A 17,775-nucleotide genomic window follows, 5' to 3' on the forward strand; every position below is an offset into this window, starting at 1 on the left:
GCAGCCAAAACTGACTAAGACAAACCTCTTTCCATCCTCACCTAACCGGGTTATTGTGAGGACCAAAAATGAGATAACGTGATTGAAAAATAGTTGCAAACTGTAAACTATTGACCTACATGCTCTATTCCAGGAAATGAGGGCAGGTCTCTCTTCACACCATTCCCACCCTTCCTTTGGGGGAAGCAGCGTCTCAAAAATAGCCTTCAGTCCTGTCCTCCCTGTTTCCCCCCGCTGGGAGCAGGGCTGAATATTTTCTTCTTGACAAACAAAAAGGGAAAGCTAGTGCAGAAAAACCAAAGCCTGCTTCTGCTTCCCTTTGGCGCCCTCTCTGCTCTCTGGGGCCAGGAGCGGAGGATGTTGTGGAGGCCTGGGTTCAGGTGGGGCCGTCCAGAGTCCTTGTTGCCCTGCAAGGGCTGCCAGAGGAGGCCTGGATGATGTTTGTCATCTGTTCAGCTGGCCACAAAGGGCAGAGGCCACAGTGTTAATCCTCTGAGTTGTGGGACCCCGATCTTCCTCCAGAGATGGGGCAGGGAGGAGAGGATCCCCGCTTTGTCAGGCCAGGCCATCATCGCTCAAGAACACCAAGGAACCACTCTGGACATGCCCAGAGAAATCCATCCTGTCCTCTTCGCCAGAAATAATTATTCATTTCCACTGACACTTTTCTGGCCATTTGTAAAATAGAGTTCAGAATCCTGTGAGTCTGTTTTTTCCCTTCTAATGATTTGCAGATAAGTTTTCAGGGTGTGTTTATCTTTGTCTAGGAACAGAGAGAGACCAGTTTCACAGGAGAAACAAAACCCACAGTGCATCTGTTGTGTGGCACACCAGAGAGACCCTGGATGGGAGTAGGAGGGTTCTGGTTCCACTCTGGACTCAGGATCTTCACTTGAGATGGTTAGGGGGCTCACTGTTCATCTGTGCCTGCTCAACAGTATCGGAGAGGGGCATCCTTATACTCAGAATTTGGCAACAGTGGCAAAAAGGATTCATTGAGAGGAACCTAACCTATATCACAGAACAGACTGTATACAGTTTCCTAAACAGGCACAAGCATATCCACAGCAATCTCAGACAGTGTCTGATATGAGTCTGGTGGTCATAATTCCTCCTCCCGAGGGGACTGAGGAAGCGATGCTCCAGTCCATTTGCTAGCCTAGGTCTCTGGCAGTGGCCAGGTTCTGCCTTTCTTCCGAGCCTCCTCTTGTTCCAAACCATTTGGGTCCGGTGTGGTTCCATGCCAGCTGCACCCTTTCTTCTTAGGGCACTTGGCCCAAGAACTCTTGGTTATTATGTTGCAATTTCCCAAGGTGAAACTTGAATACAGGGTTCACAGGCATGTTTTCACAGCTCCATTTCTTTGCCTTTTGCTACACCGCAGGCTTGTCTGAAGACTGAAAACACAGAGGGTGGGGCTTTCAGCCAGTGTACGTTCTGCCAAATTGGTCTGCAGTGCCAAGAGCCTTCTTTCTGCCACCGCTGTGGTAGGTACAGTTGTGCTGGCAGCTTTAGATTTTGATAGGAAAGGCATGACTTCTGAGATGAATATTACATCAAAGAATTTTCCCTCTATTTTACAGTAAGACCATTTTCTGAACTAATTACTGTGTGTGGCTACTCACTACCTGTATATGGGCCCATGTGTGTTACTGTAACATGCTCATGCAAAGACCAGGTATGAGAGAAAACTAGAGGCTGCAGACGCCTCTCTTAGTCTGTGTTATAAGGGCTGGGTAGAGCGCCACCAGGGAGGATCCGGGAAAGCTGATCATGTAGTTAGAGAATCTTCATGGAGGGCTGGGAATTCATTAGGTGTATTGGGCTGTTTTTGTGTTGCTATAAATATCCAAGGCTGAGTAATTTATAAAGAAAAGAGGTTTCCTTGACTCATGGTTCTGCAGGCTGTACAAGCATGGCACCAGCCTCTGCTCAGCTTCTGGTGAGGCCTCAGGAAACTTTTGATCATGGCAGAAGGTGAAGGGGGACGCTGATGTATCACATGGCCAGAGAGGGAGCAAGAGAGCTAGTGAGGGTAAATCCCAGACTTTTAAACAACCAGATCTCGTGTGAACTCACTTAGTGAGAGCTCAGTTATCACCAAGGGGGTGGTGCTAAACCATTCACGAGGGACCACGGCCATGATCCAATCCACAGGGACTGCCTCCAACACTGGGGATTACATTTCAACATCAGATTTGGAGGGAACGAATATCCAAACCATATCATTAGGAGATGGAGAAGAGTGGCTGGCTGGCAAACACATCAATTACCTGGTCGAGTACAGGGAGAAACCCACTGAGGCAGAACCCAGGATTCATTCATTCAATTAATTAGATACATATTTATTGAGTACTTGCTACATGCCAAGCACTCTTCTAGAGGTTGGGGATACCACAGTGAAGAAAACAGACAAAAGTTACTGCCCTCATGGGGCTGAATTCCAGTGCTATGTTGTGGTTCCATTTGTTTGACTATGAAACCTAGTTTAGGTTTGAAGATCTGAGCCCCATCATTGTGCTTGGTTGCAAATGGCTCAGGTAGGATCTTCCCTTCACTCCCTCCTTCTTTCCATTTTCCTTTACACAACCCTGGAGTTATTATCATGTTTCTTAGTGGTCAGATCCAAGACTCTTCTTAAGAAAGATCTCAAGTTCTGATGGCCATCATTCTAGGGCTCCCAGGTATATAGTGACCACCTCTCAGGGCTTCTCTGGCCTTGATAGAGGAGAGACCTTTGGATCTGAGGTCATAGAAGATACCTACCTACCCATCTCCCATATTTTTTCTCACTCCTTCCAGGGAGACTGGCTTCCAGGGAGACTTTTTAATGTTTGCAGAATCTGTATTAAAGTCCCCTTTTTTATTGCTGATATTGGTTATGTCTGCCTTCCCTTTCTCTCTCTCTCTCTCTCTCTCTGCTTTTTCCTGGTTACTTTCACCAAGTCTTGCTAATTTTACTCTTTTCATAGTACCAGATTTGTGGACCTTTTCCATTGTTTTCTGTTTCATTAATTTATGCTCACAGCTTCATTGTATCTATCATCATCTGTCATTCTACTTTCATTTGCTATTATTTTTCTAACTCTTTGAGGTGTGTGTGTGTATGTGTGCGTGCGTGTGTGTGTGTGTGTGTGTATATATATATATATATATATTTTTTTTTTTTTTTTTTTTTTCAGAGTCTCGCTCTGTCACCCAGGCTGGAGCACAGTGGCATAATCTTGGCTCACTGCAACCTTCGCCTCTCAGGTTCAAGTGATTTTCTTGCCTCAGCCTCCCAAGTAGCTAGGATTACAGGCAAGTACCACCACGCCCAGCTAATTTTTGTGTTTTTAGTAGAGACAGGGTTTTGCCATATTGGCCAGGCTGGTCTCCAACTCCTGACCTCAAGTGATCTGCCCACCTCGGCCTCCGAAAGTGCTGGGTATATAGGTGTGAGCCACTGTACCTTGCCTAAATTGTTGATTGTTAAGCCTTTTCTCATTTCTAACATAAGCATTTAAGTCCATGAATTTCCTTTTGAATCTGGCTTTAATTGCATCCTACATGTTTCACAATGTGGTATTTTATTATCATTCAGTTTAAAGTCTTTTTTAATTTCCATTGTGATTTCTTCTTTGACCATAAGTTATTTAGAAAACTATTGTTTAATTTCCCACATACTTTAAATCATCTCTCAGTTACTTGTAATACCTAATATAATGTAAATTATATGTAAATCGTTGTTATATTGTATTTTTAAATTTGTATTATTTTGTATAGTTGTATTATTTCTTGTGGCTTTTGTTCCCGAATATATCTGATACACAATTGGTTGAATCTGGAACTCATGTGGGATCCATAGATCTGGAAGGCCAACTGTGCTCATAACTTTTAAAGAAATGGAATCCTTTCTTAATATTCTTCCTACAAAGAACACTCTAGGCCCAGATGTCTTCAATTGTGAATTTCACCAACCATTACAGGAAGTAGTAAGAGCAATATTATACAATCTTTTCCAGAGAATAGGAAAAGAGGAAGCATTTCTCAATATGCTTTATCAGGCTGAAAAAGCCTTGATACCTGACAAGGACATTACAATGAAAAAAAATCACACGCCAATTTCTCTAATGAATATTTCTTGGATGAATAAAATATTAGCAAACTAAATACAGAGCTATCCAAAAAATATTAAATCATGAACAAATTGGGTTTATTACAGAAATGCAAGTTTGGTTTAGCTTCAATGACTCAATTAGGTTCATGTTGTCCTATTAAATAAACAAAACAAAAAAACCCCACACAGTTTAGTCAATCACTTTTATGAAATAAAGGAAAAAAGCACAAGACCATCCTAATTGGTATAGAGACATTACTTGATAAAATTTATTTTGAAAAATGTATGCTTTTGAATTTAACATACAATTTGAAAAAACTTTTAATAAAATGGGAATAGAAAAGAATTTTCTTAATCTGATAAGAGAATTGTATTAGGGTTCTCCAGATAAATAGAACCAGGAGAATGGATGGCCAGTAGGTATGTATGTGTATATGAATAATATTTACATATGTATGTATGTATGTTGGCTCATGTGATTGTGGAAGATGGCAAGTTCCAGATCTGCAGGGTAGGGTGGCAGACTGGGGTCCCAGGGAAAAGCTGATATGTGTGATAATGCTAAGAATTGGTAAGGATGTGATGCAACTATTAGAACTCTTATATCTTGATGGTGTAAGTTGAAAACTATTTGAACACATGCAAACCTTATGACCCAGAAATTCCACTTCCAGGTATATACCTCCTAAAATGCATTCATTTGATGCCAAAAGTCATGTATGAGAAAGTTCTTAGGAGTATTATATAGTTACTCAAACCAGAAACAACCCAATATCCATCATTGATAGGCCGGATAAACAAATATTGGTATACTCATACTGTTACCCGAAAGGGGTCTCAATCCAGACCCCAAGAGAGGGTTCTTGGATCTCATGCAAGAAAGAATTCAGGGCGAGTCCATAAAGTGAGAGCGGGTTTATTAGAAAAGGAATAAAAGAATGGCTACTCCAGAGACAGAGCAGCCCCGAAGGCTGCTGACTGCCCATTTTTATAATTACTTCTTGATTATATGCTAAATGAGGGGTGGATTATTCATGCCTCCCCTTTTTAGGCCGTATAGGGTCACTTCCTGAAGTTGCCATGGCATTTGTAAACTGTCATGGCACTGGTGGGCGTGTAGCAGTGAGGACGGATGACCAGAGGTCACTCTTGTGGCTATCTTCATTTTGGTGGGTTCCAGCTTCTTTACTGCAACCTGTTTTATCAGCAAGGTCTTTATGACCTGTATCTTGTGCCAACCTCCTGTTTCATCCTGTGACTTAGAATACCTAACTGTCTGGGAATGCAGCCTAGTAGGTCTCAGCTTAATTTTACCGAGCTATTCAAGATGGAGTTGCTCTGGTTCAAACACCTCTCACAATATCATAGTCTACTATTCAGCGATGATAATTAATAAATATGGCCACACCAAATAACATGGATGAAACTCACAAACAATATTGAGAGAAGAAACTAAACCCAAAAAGTACATACTATATGATTCCATGTATGTAATGTTCAAAAACAGACAAAACTAATATAGTGTTAAAGGTCAGGGTGGAGGTTACAACTGGGAAGGAGGAAGGGGTGGTGACAGCAAACGGGCATCCAAAGGGTTCTGATACTGCTCATGCTTCATTTCTTCAGCTGAGTGTTGGTCACACGGTGCAGCCACTTTGTGAAATTCATTAAGAGTACATTGAAAAAAAGTAGAGAACTAACAGAAGGGTGACTGGAAACAGCAAATAGAGACAACTCTTTCCGGAAAGTGTGCTCTCATGGGGAAGGGAGGGAGGAATGATCAGGAGCATTTTTTTTTTTCAATTACTACTTTTTTTAAGGATGGGAGGATATGCTTGTTCCCGATGAGAATAATCCAATAAAGAGGGGAGAACTGATGCCAGAGGGAGAGGCAAGAACTGCTGGAGTGATATTCATGAGGAATGAAGGCCTAGGCTGTAGTGCAAGAGTGAAGGGCAGGTCTCAGAGACAGGGCCCCCAGGTGCCGGGCAGAGCAGACAGGAAGGGAGGTGTGGAGTGGGGGCTTATTCAGGCGCCTCCTTTTCTAGTTGCTCAGGCCCTCTCCCATGAGCACCGGGTGCCGTGTGCATATTCTCATTCCCAGTCTAGGCCAGGGATTAAATGGATTCTCTGCTTCCTGAAAGGTAGACAGGAACTGTCAGGTGGGAGCTCATGGTCAGGTCTGTGGCCTTTGGGCAAAGCACGCATGGCTGGGGAGGAGGTGGAGGTCCTTGCCTGAAGTGGGCTTTGCGGAGGGCGTGGAGGCGGAGGGGGTGGATTTCTGCCATCAGGGAGCCCCTGTCCTGGTTGCCTGGTTAGGGGTAAATCAGTGGACAGCCACCAGGTGCCAGCTCCCTCCTCCTCCTGGCCCCGCTTTGTGAGCAGTGGCTGCTGGGCCACCCGCTACTCTCCTAGGACCCCAGGGCTCTCCCTGCGAGCAGAGGGAGGGAACTTTGGCCGCAGGAAGGACTGGAAGCCAGCTCGAAAAAGCACATTCCTTGGCAGGATAAAAAACTTTTTTTTTTTTTTTAATAAGTGTAAGGACTTAACCTTTGCTAGGAAATGGTTGCAGTATTTTCCTTTAAATGAAAAGAGACCATTGTGATTGCAACTTTGGAAAACACACAACATCCTGGTGCCGTTCTCCAGGGCCAGCTCCGGAGTTCCATGTTGGGCCGTCTCTGGTCTTTCCTCCGGATAGTCTCTCCTTGCACTGTTGAAGGAGACAGACGACTGTACTGGTCCCGGGAAGGCCAACCTTGGGCTGCTCAGCCCTTCCCTAGCAGGGACCTCAGGCAGAAAGAGCTTGTTGTTGCTTACAGTGCCCTCCACTCAGGTCCTGCTCCGTAATTTGTGGGGCCCTGTCAAAATGAAAACGCGAGCCCGTGCTTCAAAAAGTACTATGAATTTCAAGATGGCGACACCAGGGCATTAATCCAAGTGCAGGATCTTTCTGAGCGTAGCCCCTTTTAAGTGCGGGGCCTTGTGTGACTGCCCAGGTCACATGCCTGCAAGCTGGCCCAGCCTCCAGCGGACCACTCTCATTCTGCTGGCCAGGCCTGAGTTTCTGCAGTTTCTGTCTCATGGGGCACCTGCAGGCCTAGACACAGACCCCGGAGGATTCAGGGCAGGACTCAGGGCTTCCTCCTGGGGTCCCACCCCCATCCTTGGCTCCCATATACCACAACTGGCAACAGTTTCCCAACCTGGCTCTTCACTCGATTTCTCTCCCCTCACAGTTTAGAGACAGTGCTTCCCAATTGTGAAAACATTCTGCGTTTCATCTGCGCTTGCTTGTAACCTGGGGGTCTGGAGTAATTGGGAACACAGAACAGCTGCGTTGAGTGCTGGGCTACTTGGCGCTCCTCGAGCTCTTTACAAGGCTCCTCATAGGCCTACTGTAAATAGGAAAGTACAAACACATGCCGATTTTGCAGCAGATTAAAACCATCTCCTGCGCTCCCTGGATGGTAACACATAGCAGTTTGTGTTTATTCAGCATTTATTAGCTTGCATGCTACTTAGGGACTTTCATAGTTCTCTGCTAGGCGAGGCCTTAGTATTTGGGCTCTCCAGAGTCTTGGAGGCACACCATGTGGAGAGTTCTAAAGCCTAATTTCCAGGGTCAGCCTGACCCCACAAGGCCAGAGCCTCTCCAGAGCTGTGCTGTGCAATGCAGTGTGGCCACTCGCCACTTATGTCTCTTGAGAACTTGAAATGTGGCTGGTCTGAGTTGAGACATGTTGTTCATGTAGAGTACATACTGAACTTTGAAGGCTTAGTACAAAAAAAGAAATGTAAAGGATCTCATTAATTTTTTGTGGGGAGGTGGGCAGGGATAGAGTTTCACTCTGTCGTCCAAGCTGGAGTGCAGTGGTGCGATCTCGGCTCACTGCAACCTCTGCCTCCTGGGTTTAAGTGATTCTCCTGTCTCAGCCTTCCGAGTAGCTGGGACTACATGTGCGCACCACCATGCCAAGCTGATTTTTTTTGTATTTTTTTTTAGTAGAGACAGGGTTTGACCATGTTGGCCAGGCTGGTCTTGAACTCCTGACTTCAGGTGATCCACCCCCTCTTGGCCTCCTATAGTGTTGGGATTATAGGCGTGAGCCACTGCACCCAGCTCTCATTAATTATTCACATTCATTACATGTTGAAATAATATTTCTTACATAATGAATTAAACAAAATGCATTACTAACGTTAGTTTTACATGTTTCTTTTTCCTTTTTTAAAATGCAGCTACTAGAAAATTTAAAATTATATGTATGGTTTGCCCTTTTTTTTTTTTTTTTTTTTTTTTTTCCCGAGACAGGCTCTGGCTCTGTTGCCTAGGCCAGAGTGCAGTGGCATGATCATGGCTCACTACAACCTCCACCTCCTGGGCTCAAGAGATCCTCTCTCAGCTTCCTGAGTAGCTGGGACTACAGACATGCACCACCACACTTGGCTAATTTTTGTAATTTTTGTAGAGATGGGGTTTCGCCATGTTGCTCAGGCTGGTCTTGAACTCCTGACCTCAAGTGATCTGCCCGCTTTGGCCTCCCAGAGTGCTGGGATTACAGGTGTGAGCCACCGTGCCCGGCCTATGGCTTGCATCTTATTTCTATTGGATAGCTCTGCTTTAAAGCCTCTCCTTGTTGTATTTACATGTACACACACACATACACACACACATATACACACACAGACACACCACACAAACACATGCTCCTGAGCTACTGGCAGGATCTTGGATAGAAAACCAGGGACAGTGAGATCATGTGGCTTGACCCCAAGTGCCACCCTCTCTAGGAACATTCCTCAGAAGATCCCAGGGCCACCTAATACTCCCAACCTAGAGGCTTTTATTTGACCAATGGTAATCTGTCTGCCTTGCCTTTTAAAATTAAAAAGGATTAATCTAACACCTATTTATTGAACACCTATATTTGCAAGGGACTATGACATAGTGAGTTCAGAGTACAGGCTCCAGAGACCACATGACTTGGATTCTAGACCCGGCCCTACCAAATGAGCTGTATGTCCTTGAACAAGTGTGCCTTCTTCATGCCTTGGTCTTCTCATCTGCGAAATGGGAATTATGACATCCAAAGGTCAGAATCAAGATGGTGACCCAGGTGCCTACTTCATGGGCTTGTTGTGAGGATTGAATGAGATGAGGCACAGAACATCCTTGGCATGGAGTCATCCAGCTATAGGCAGCCACGGGCCTGATCTGACCCCTGGACTTGCAAAGGGCTCAACAGACTCTGAGGAAGGGAGGGAACCATGATCCCGCAGAGGCTCTAAGACAGATTGGAAAGACCATCCTAGGCAGGATGTAATGTCAAAAGTTAGGATTCAGAAAGGTTCCCAGTCACAATGTCAAGTTGGAAGGCCCAGTGTAGGAGGGTCTAGAGTGGGGCTAGGATTGATTCTGGGAAGCCAAAAAATGAGTGAGAAATAGACAGTTCTGCTCTTAGTCACCTGAACTCAGAGCATCCCCTCACTGGGGCCAAACCAACGGCCAAGGCTGAGGAAGTGGGCCCAGTCACATTCCAAGTCCTACATTGGGCCTAGGTAGGCAGATCTGGAGTGTTGGACCCATTTCCTCCTTACAGTCTTGTCCCTGTAAGGCAACTGCATTAGGGTAATGCGGGTTGATGAAACAAATAAATCCCAAAATTTCAGTGGCTGAACATAATAGAGGCTACTTTTCACTCACATAACAGTCCACTGTGGGTGCTCCTGGTTGGTAGGAGGCCTTCCATGTGGTGATTCAGGGATCCAAGCTCTTTGCACCTAATGACTCTGCCCTCCCTTAGGCCTGAGTCCCCTGCATCTAGAGAGCAGACAGGAAAGAGTGGGTGGAGAAGACACAACCTTTTCTAACCACCTTGGCCTGAATGTAACATCTATCATTAACTTGATGTTCAATCTGTGACAAGTAGTCTCATGGTTCCGCCTAGATGCAAGAGTGGCTGGGAATAGCCGGCTCTACACAATAGAATAGAGAGACTCATTTCTGGCGGGCATCTCTGCCAGCTCCCACTCTGTAGGGACAGCTAACCTAGCAGCCTGGCCTCCCTCTCACCAGTCCCCCTAACTTCCCTAAGGCAGTTGCCAGTCATCATGCCCAGGCCAGGCTTCTGAAGGGAAATAGAGGGAAAAAACCATGAACACTTCTAAGGAAATAATGACACAATAAGCACACTCAATGAGACAGCACACACACCATAGTCTCAGCACTTCAGGCATCCTTGAGTGGTTCCAAAGGCCTCCTCCTTCTTAGAGCCTTCAAACCACACCCAGACACTGGCTTTGAGAGATACTGAGCGCAGTGAGCCAAGCCAGGCCTGCAATGCTGTTCTGAGGAGGATGTAGGCAGGTGGACGCGGGACCAGTAAAGTCTTCCTAGAGCTACCCTGTCCTGGCCACAGGCAGCTTGGAGAGATCTCAGAGGGACCTCCTGGTCTGCTGAGCCACTTTCCCGGTGTGCCCTGGTTATTGCACTCACAAAATCCCGAGTCCTTACTGGCCAGGACTGGATCAAGGAGGAGAGGTGTGGGTGGGGTCGAGGGCAGGTCTCATTATCCAACACAGGCTCGGTGCTTTTAGCCAGTGCTTCTTCCACACCTGCTGGCAGCTGGGGAGGGGCGCAAAGAATAACCAGACCCAGCGAACCTCAGGTTGCTCATGATTTTGTGGACAAGATGACCAGATATCAAGGACTTCTGTCTAATGCAGAGAATGTGTCATGTCCCTCAAAGAGCAGAAGTGGTGAATGCCAGAGGGGCACTCATAAGTGAGTCTATCTTCACTTTGGGGCAATCGGGGCAGGCTTCCTGGAGGCTGAGTTTTAAAGGATGGGGAGGGGAAGAATCTCCTTGGGATTCCCAGCAGTGTTTCCCTGTGCTTGGGACTTCATGGTTGCAAAGCTAGTGAGGCAGGCAGGGCAGAGGGGAAGGCAGGGTCAGTCACCTTCACTGGACAGGGGAAGAGACAGAGGCCCAGAAAGGTGGAGCTCCTTGCCCAAGGTTGCACAGGAATATTGCAAGTAGGAATGCAGACATCTGGCCTACCAGTTCTGGGCTCTTTGTATGAGCTTGATAAGCACGTTTCTCCCTCAAGGCTGGTCAGGGCAGGTCCCTGGGTGGGGCAGGAAACTCTCATGCAGGGAGCAGGTCCTCCCGGGGGCTTCTCAGGGCTGGGTGCTCAGCCTCCCCCCAATAACATGTGTTTCCTGTTTTCTTGCTCCCTCTGGCTCAGGAAAGAGAACGGGTTTTCCTGAGCGGAAGAGCCTCAAAGACCTGGCCCAGGCCCAGAGAGCTCTACCGGTCAGCCTGCTCAGGGCTCTTGTTCCTTAGGGCGGTGGGCCCCTCACCCACCCACCCGGCCTTCCAAGGACACTCGTGACCATTATCTCCCCTCGCTCTCCCCAGACTGTCTTGAACCCAGAACCTGGACTCCCAGCTTGGTCTTCTCGAAATACTCTTTGCTGATCCTTGGCCAAACCTGGAGTTTGTGCCGGTTTGGAACTGAAAAGTCAGCGCTGTGGGACAAGGACTTTGGCCAACTGTACAGCTGCTGGAGATAGAGAGTCCTTATACCTCCCCACCCCTATTCCCACGTTGTTTCCTATCGTCCTGGGATGGAGGCAGGGGACAGACAGTCAGTGGCCAACATCGTCTTAGCTTTCCAGCTGACATTCTGCGGGCTTGGCACAGTCTGAGCTCTGTCCATAGCGGCTCTGAAGCACAGAGTGTTTGGATGTGAATGCAACATCTTTCCCCACTGTCTGGTCCAGGGTTTTCCCTGCATCTTGGAGGAAGAGAGATGTTGCGTGAAAGTGGAGGCAGAGCGAGCGATCAGCCCAGGTCTGCAGAGCCACGGAGCCCAGCACCCGTGTGAGCTAGAAAGAGGCTAGCGGTGCCTGCTCCTTGTGACTTCTTATCCTGTTGGTGGGGATTAAGAGGAAACAATTTTCTCCATTTCCTTAGCAGCCTCATCTCTCCCTACAAAGAGAAATCTTCCCATGTTCAGGCCTGTTGGAGAGCCTGGTTCTGTGTTTAGGAATTGCTGTTAGAGGTGTGTGTGTGTGTGTGTGTGTGTGTGGTGTTTTCTGTAAGGCGAGGCAGTGGCTATGGATGAGCTCTGGAGTGGTGGAAGGTGTGTCTGTGTATGTGAGACAGTGCGGGTGCTCATATGTGATCCATGCTGTCCTGGGACTTTGTGAGAGGCGACATTCAGGCCCTTCCTTGGCCTGAAGCCCATGGACAGGCCTGGAGTCCACAGCGGGAGACAACCAACTCTGAAGACTGGGCTATGGACTTTGAAGTCCTCCTTCCTAGTGAGGGCTCCAGGCACAAGCCGCCCAGGTTTATTAGGTACAGGTTTATCTGGGGCTAATTTACCTTGTTAACATAATTGTGCCAGAGGATGCAGCCCCGAGGCCCCCGCCTCAGTAATTACCCTTCTCTTGATCTCTTTCATCTCTAAGGGCTGTGCCTTTATGCAAAGCTATGCTGGCCCCCCACTTGCTCCTCCCAAGGCCCCGGGAGGGGCCCTGGCAATGCTTTCACATTTTTGTAAAATTTGCAAAGGTATATTGTATCAACCACAATCATTTAAGGCTGCTGTTTCTTTTCACCCTGACTTCCCTTCTGTTACATTTCCCTTCTTCCAGGGGTATCAGAATAACTGGGCATTTTGGGGATCCAGTTTAGGGAAGCTTGAATTGAGGGATGCATTTAATGTGGACAAATGGGATGTATTTATGTGGGATGCCATATATGTATATATTTCATGAATGTGGCTCTTTGTCACTTCCATGTATCATGACATTATTGGGGAGGATTTGTTTCCAGGAATACTCCTACCACCCATGGTGTTGACTCACCTGGGGTGATGCAGCGTGAATGTGTCCTGTGGCTCTTAGTATAGGAAGCGTGTAGGAAGTAGAAATGAAACAAGATTGAAATGCACGGAGCCAGAAGCTGGTCTGTGGAAAAGTTCCTGTAGTCTTACAGCTCATGTTAGAGATTTGCTCCTAATTGACAACTGTGGTGGTTAATTCTATGTGTCAACTGGACTGGACTAAGGGATGCCCAGATAGTCGATAAACCATTATTTTGGGATGTGTCTGTGAGACTGCTTCCAGAAGAGATTTATATTTGAATTAGTAGATTAAGAAGACTGCCCTCACCAATGTGGGTGGGGATTATCCAATCTGTTGAGGGCCCAAATAAAACAAAAAGGCATAGGAAGACAAACTTGTTCTCTGTCTCTCTTTGAACTGAGACATCCATCTTCTTCTGCCCTCAGACAGTAGTGCTCCTGGTTGTTGGGCTTTGAACTTAGGCTGAATTATACCACCAGGTTTCCTGGTTCTCTGGCTTGCAGATGGCACATTGAGGGACCTCTGAGCCTCCGTAATCACATGAGCCAATTCCTATAATCAATCTGTGTGTGTGTGTGCATGTGCATGTGTGTGTATCCTATTGGTTCTCTTTCTCAGGAGAACTTTTACTAATGCAGGTTTTAATATCAATAGTGGTTCCAGGAGAACAGGATTTTAAGGTTGAGTTTCCTGAATTGGTTCTGAGGTTTATGAGAATGGCCCTCTAATCTGATTGTTCATGGTGTTAGCTGTTTATAGAGATATGCAAAATATCTGCATTGGATACTTCTAATCAACCACTTATAAGAAGCAAGGAGCTAAGTGAGTTCATTTAAGATATTTCAAACATTTTTGGAAAACTGAGGAATATAATGACATTGGTTACTTGGTTACTTGTTCCTAATGTCATTGGACATAGTTGTAAAAGAAAAGGATGAGATCATGAATTCAAATTCCTACCTCAAACAGTGCATAAAGGATATTCTAGTTGTGCCCTGAAGGATGACCTTATTTCAGGACTGAAACTGCTGAAAATCACATGCAAAACAAATCCTGTGATTGACTGAATGACAACTTCCCAGCCTCACATGGTCTCTACTGTTACAGTGAGGGCACTAACTGGGAAAGAATGATATCCTGTGAGTCGGGTTGGTGACCTATGGGAAGACCTTGATGAAGCTGGAGACCTTGAGCCTCTTAGTTCTGATAAGTCTTCTTTACCATGGAAGAGGTTGGCCTACGCCCAGTGAAAGTGGCATCCCTACCCCCAGTGAAGTTGCCTACCCACTCCTAGCAAAAGTGGCTTCCTCACCCACAGTAGTGGGGATAAATCCTCATTGCCTGATGAACCGGTAATGGCCTCCCCTGAAGCAGTTGCTGTATAAGACAGGGCAGATTCACCCCTGGGCCCACCTCATCACCACTCTTTGCTTCTAGACCTATATCTAGACTTGAGTCCTAGAAGCCCCCTAAAGGTGAGGTACATAGTGTGACCCATGAGGAGGTGTACTGCACCCCAAAATAATTCCTTTATACAAACAGAAATCCAGGGAACATGCATGGGAGTGGATATTAAGAGTGTGGGGTAATGGTAGAAGGAACATAAAGGTGAATCAGGCTGAATTTATTGCTATGGGCCCACTAAGCAGAAATTCTGCATTTAATTTTGCAGCTTGGGGGAGTTACAAAGGATTCTAACAGTTTGTTTGGCTGAAATATGGATCAAAATGTAGGCCACCAAGAGTGAATTGGAAATGCCCGACCTCCCTTGGTTTAACGTAGAGGAAGGGGTTCACAGGCTTAGGAGATTGGAATGTCCAAGTGAATCTGTCATTTAAGACCCCTTCACCCACACTGAGAGGGTCCAGAAGACATGCCCTTTACCAGTATTTTGAGGAATAGATTTGTGAGTGGAGCCCCAGCATCCTTGGAGAGCTCTGTGATCACTCTTTTCTGTAGGCCAGACTTCACATTGGAAACCGTACCCACTCAACTGGAAGAAACCTACATTGCAACGGGAGTAATTGGATTCCAAGGTGACAGGGCCAAGTGGTGGCACCCAGCCATCAAAGGCAAGGTGGGTATAGTTACCTTAATGCACAGCAGAGGCAAAACACCAATCAGAATAGTCCGGCTCATGCAGACTAGTATGGCATTGGCTAGTTAATCATGGTGTACCTAGGAGTGAAACAGATAAGAAGCTTACTAAATCCTTTGTTGATTTTTCTAAGCAGAAATATTTTAAGTCAAGAGAACAAAAGTGTAACCCAAATCACCAAAACAGCGTCACAGCTCCTCGATTAGTTTTCAGACTTGACCAATTTATAGACCCAGAATCCCTTGAATGGAGGGGAAGCCAAGTCTCTTCAAGGAAAGACCCCATGCAATACCCAAAATTTATGCTATTAGTCTTTCTCCCAGCCTTCTTCAAAGGGACCTTTAGCCTTCACCAGGGTAACTATGCATGAGGGAGAAGGAAATAATCAAATTTTCAGGGACTACTGGACACTGGGGCTAAACTGACACTAATTCCAGGAGAAGCAGAATGTCACTGTGGGCCTCTAGTCAGAGCAGGAGTTTATAAAGGTCAGGTGATCAACGGAGTTTTAGCTCAGGTCCATATCACTGTGGGTCTTGTGGGTTCCCAAACCCACCCAGGGTTATTCCTCCCATTCCAGAATGTGTTGTTGGAATTGATATACTTAGCAGCTGGAAGAATCTCCACCTATGGAATGAGGGCTATTATGGTGGGAAAGGCCAAGTGGAAGCCAGTGGAGCTGCCTCTACCCAGGAAAATAGCAAATCAAAAGCAATACTGCATTCCTGGAGAGATTGCAGAGATTAATGCCACCACTAAGGACTTGGAAGATGCAGGGGTGGTGATTCCCATCACATCCCCATTCAATCGTCCTATTTGACCTGGGCAGAAGACAGGTGAATCTTGGAAAATGACGGTGAATTATCGTAAGCTTAACCAGGTGATGACTCCAGATGTGGTTTCATTGCTTGCACAAATTAACATGTGCCCTGGTACCTGGTATGCAGCTGTTGATCTGGCAAATGCCTTTTTCTCTGCCTCTATCCATAAGGCCCACCAGAAGCAGTTTGCCTTCAGCTGTCAAGACCAGCAGTATATCTTCACTGTTCTACTGTAAGGGCATATTAACTCTTTAGCCTGGCTGGGCACCGTGGCTCATGTCTGTAATCCCAGCACTTTGGGAGGCCAAGGCAAGAGGATTCCTTGAGCCCAAGAGTTTAAGATAAGCCTGGGCAATGTGGTGAAATGCTGTCTCTACAAAAATTACCTGGGCATGGTGGTGTGCACCTGTAGTCCCAGCTACTTGGGAGGCTGAGGTGGGAGGATCGTCTGAGCCCATGAGGCCAAGGCTGCAGTGAGCCATGATTGTACCACTGCACTCCAGCCTGGGTGACAGAGTGAGACCCTGTCTAAAAAAGACAAAAAGAAAGAAAGAAAAGAAAAAACCCAACTCTACAGCCTGTCATGATTTAGTCTGCAGAGCTCTTGATCACCTTTGCTTTCACAAAATACCTCATTCATTCATTTCATTGATGACATTATGCTGATTGGACCTACTGAGCAACAAACAGCAATTACTCTAGACTTATTGATAAGACATTTGTGTGTCAGAGGGTGGGAAATAAATCCGACAATAATACAGGGACCTCAGTGAAATTTCTAGAGGTCCAGTTGTATGGGGCATGTTGAGATATCTCTTTTTGTAAGGTGAAGGATAAATTATTGCATCTGGCCTGTCCTACAATCCAAAAAGAGACTAATGCCTGGTACATCTCTTTAGATTTTGGAAGCAACACATTCCTCCTTTGGGTATGCTACTGTGGCTCGTTTACTGAGAGACCTGAAAAGCTGCTAGTTTTGAGTGGGGTTCAGAACAGGAGAAGGCTCTGCAATAGGTCCAGGTTGCTGTGCAAGCTGCCCTGCCACTAGGGCCATGTGATATAGCAGATCCAATGGTGCTTAAAGTGGCAGTGGCAGATAGGATCCTGCTTGGAACCTGCGGCAGGCCCCTATTGGTGAATGGCAGGGCAGAGCTTTAGGATTTTGGAGAAAGGCCCTGACATAATCTTCAGATAATTACTCTCTTTTGAGAGACAACTCTTGGACTGTTACTGGGTCTTAGTAGAAACTAAACACTTGACCATGGAACACCAAGTTACCACGAGACCTGAGCTGCCCATCATGAACTGGGTGTTATCTGACCCACCTAGCCATAAAGTTGAAAGTGTTCAGTAACACTCCATTATCAATGGAAGTGTATATATGTGATCAGGCCTGAGTGGGCATGAAGAAGTGGCCCAAATACCCATAGTCTTGACTCTTGCTACAGTACTTTCTCTTTCTCAGGCTGCACCTATGGCTTCATGGGGAACCCCCTACCAACAGTGGACAGAGGAAGAGAAGACTTGAGCCTGGTTTATAGATGGTTCTGCATGATATCCAGGCATCACCTGAAGTTGGACAGCTGGGGCACTACAGCCTCTCTCTGAGACATCCCTGAAGGACAGTGGTGAAGGGAAATCTTCCCAGTGGGCAGAACTTCAGGTAGTGCGCCTAGTTGTGTACTTTGCTTAGAAGGAGAAATGGCCAGATACACAATTATATCCTGACTCATGGGCTGTAGCCTATGGTTTGGCTGGATGGTCAGGGACTTGGAAGGAACACAATTGGAAAATTAATGACAAAGAAATTTGGCGAAGAAATATGTTGATAGACCTTTCTGAATGGGTAAAAAATGTGAAGATATTTGTGCCCCAG

Source organism: Piliocolobus tephrosceles, chromosome 15 (assembly GCF_002776525.5).
Source record: "Piliocolobus tephrosceles isolate RC106 chromosome 15, ASM277652v3, whole genome shotgun sequence".
Classification (NCBI taxonomy): Eukaryota; Metazoa; Chordata; class Mammalia; order Primates; family Cercopithecidae; genus Piliocolobus; species Piliocolobus tephrosceles.